Genomic DNA, 3,010 nt, shown 5'->3' on the forward strand with positions numbered 1-3,010 from the left:
GCTAATGCCTCTTGTTTCCTGATAGCTGGGCGGCACAGAGGATGAGCTGAAAAAGCCCCGGTATCCGTCATGTGAAAGAGTGATGTCCAATCCCAAGGACCAAGTTCAAACATGTCACCTATTCAGGGCTCCCTCCTCCCTTGATTGGGACACTTGGGGGCTGTTAGGGACTGAATATTTGTGCTCCCCTCTCAATTCATACGTTGAAATCTGCCACCACCCCTGCTCCCCCGCTCCCCAGTGTGATAGTATTAGGATGTGGGGCCTTCAGGAGGTGGTTAGGGTCATGAGAGTGAACGGGATTAATACCCTTATCAAAGAGACCCCAGAGAGCTCCCTCACTCCTTCGGCTGTGGGAGGACACAGTGAGAAGTTAGTTAGCAGTCCAGGACTGGGAACAGGACTTTCACCGGATCCCAGCCGTGCTGGCGACCTGATCCCAGACTTCCAGCCTCAAGAACTGACAAATACCTTGGTTGTTTAAGCTGCCTGATCCATGGCATTATGTTATAGCAGCCTGAAATAAGACAGGACCCAGTTTAGTGATTAGGGAGACAGAAAACGCTGGGATTCCCAGATGGCGCTGCTGCTAAGTTGTGTCAGTCGTGTCTGACTCTGTGCTACCCCATAGACCCTGGGATTCTCTAGGCAAGAACACTGGAGTGGGTTGCCATTGCCTTATCCCCAAGGTGGTGCTAGTGGTAAAGAATTCACCTGCCAATGCAGGAGATATAAGAGACCTGGGTTCAATGCCTAGATTGGGAAGATCCCCTGGAGGAGGATATGGCAACCCACTACAGTATTCTTGCCTGGAAAATCCCATGGACAGAGGAGCCTGGTGGGCTACAGTTCATGCGGTCACTAAGAGTCAGATATCACTGAGCACATACAACTACTTGAGAAAATTGTTGTTTACAAAAATTCCCCTTCAGAAAACAAACCATTTGGGAAAGTCCTTGTAGGTGAAAATTGTGGAACTGTTCCAAGAGACAAGGGGGCTGTGGCCTGTTGCCTCAGAAAGGGAGGAAGGAGGGAAGGAGACGGGGTTAGGAAGCTGGGAAGAACCAGAAGGATGGTAGAGGGCATGTGTGACCTGGACCACCTCTAGTTCATGGTGGACATCTTGCAGCGCCTGGTGGGAGCAAACATCATAAAACCGGGGAAGGAAGGTTTGGTGGCTGGTGGCTAGAAGCAGCACGGGAAAGAAAGATGCTGAAGGAGGTGAGCCCTAGAGTGTGTGTCTGTCCTGGGGAGAGCTCTGCCCCCTAAGCCCCCTAAGACACTGGGGTTCCAGTCTGGTTTATCCAGGCCTGCAAGGGACAGGGGAACCAGGGTAAACCTAGGGGACTGAAGATTGCCTGGTGCCTGTGGGATCAGACCTGGCCGTAGTCACCCCAGGTGAGTTGAACACTCGAGCCCCTGAGACCACCTCCCTCCTGTGGACTGAGCTGGCTACAGCCCAGCCCTCAGCCCTCGAGGGTGAGCTACACTCAATTTGAGCTTCTCCAGGCCTTGCAGGCAGTCTGCCTGAGAATGGTGAAAGCTCAAGTACTTGGTTTATTTATTTAATTTTTTTGAAAGTGAGAAACATCCCAAGAGCTTTATTGTAGAGCAAGGAACCTGTCAGGAGCAAACCCATGAGGGGCAAGTCCCTGCCACAAAGACAGAATCCAGGTGCTCAGGACCACCTGTGAGTACAGGTGCCTCGACACCTACTAGAGAGGAAAGGCAACAGCACTATGATTTCCACAATTTCCTCAAGGCAAGTTGGCATTAGAATACGGAGCAATAACAGCAGGGTAGCATTTTGTGAATCCAAGGATCTGGGGTCCTGGTTCAGTTTCAGAGAAGGTAAGGGCCATGACCAGGGAAAGGAGTTGAAGCCCAGCCTCAAGATCTCCAGCCACTGCAGTTTCGGTTAGCAGGAGGAAACTAAGGCCCCCAGGGCATTGGGGTGCTCAGGCTCCTGGATAGAGAGGCATGACAGTCAGATCTTGGGGTTCACTCGAGTCAGGAAAGGGGACTCCCCACACTGGAATCGCTGTAGCTGAGGAGCTTCTAATGGGATGATCTTGGAGGGTTTTCTCTCCAGCTCAAAAGAAAGCACCATAGGGCGGGGACAGAGAAACTGGTACAGAGGGTCCAGAGGAAGAGAATCAAGGGCTCATCCACCTCAGCTGAGGACTCAAGTTGGGCTCCAGGCCCCGTAAATTGCAAGGCCAGTTTCCCCGGCCCTCGGACAAACTCGAGGAGGGAGGTCCACTCACTGGGACACAGCCCTAGAACTGCTGCACTTGATGATTTCTACAGGTCACCACAGCTTCTGCAGTCCCATCCTCCACCAGGAGCCTGATGCTGGCCTGGCTTACAAATGTCTGAGTGGGGCAAGCGGGGCTCTGACGAGGACACCTTCCTGTGGGCAGATGCTGGTACAGTAAAAATATGGAACGCTTCACAAATTTGCGTGTCATCCTTGCGCAGGGGCCATGCTAATCTTCTCTGTATCGTTCCAATTTTAGTATATGTGCTGCCAAAGCGAGCACAAGTACTGGGTTTAAAAGGTCAAGGCTGACTCCTGGCGCCTACCATGACTGCTGCGTGCTCATGGCCACGTTATCCCATTCAGTGCACTGTGCCTTGGCTTTAAATGGAAATAACAGCTCTAGCTACAATGCAGCAACACACAGAAAATGTCTGGCATGTGGTAAGGGCTCCATAAATATTAACTCTTTGGATTGTGGTGAGGTTCTTCTTCTTTTTTAAATAAAACAAAAAAAAAGTGGCCAGTTGTTCTCTGAGTGGCCATGCATCTTAATCAGTTTTGTGGCATGGATTCCTCCTGCAGTTAGGGGAAACCCATGGACCTTCCCCAGGATCATAGTTTTAAATGCATGAAGCAAAATGCAGAGGATGTCAAGGGAAACCAAATATACTGAGATACCTTGATCAGAATTTAAGAGTAGTTATGTAACAATACTGAGAACTTGGATAACATCTAGTGACAGGTTCA

The 3,010-nt window shown here is 50.5% G+C and overlaps 1 non-coding gene across 1 annotated transcript; it reads right to left on the reverse strand.

Moving 5' to 3' along the window:
* Window positions 1–2,436: 2,436 nt before the first annotated feature.
* LOC138985065 (U6 spliceosomal RNA) lies at window positions 2,437–2,543 on the reverse strand. Its single transcript, XR_011462303.1, has one exon. It is a non-coding gene; the product is annotated as a U6 spliceosomal RNA (small nuclear RNA).
* Between the last annotated feature and the right edge of the window lie 467 nt (window positions 2,544–3,010).

This window comes from Bos mutus, chromosome 2 (assembly GCF_027580195.1).
Source record: "Bos mutus isolate GX-2022 chromosome 2, NWIPB_WYAK_1.1, whole genome shotgun sequence".
NCBI classification, from domain to species: Eukaryota; Metazoa; Chordata; class Mammalia; order Artiodactyla; family Bovidae; genus Bos; species Bos mutus.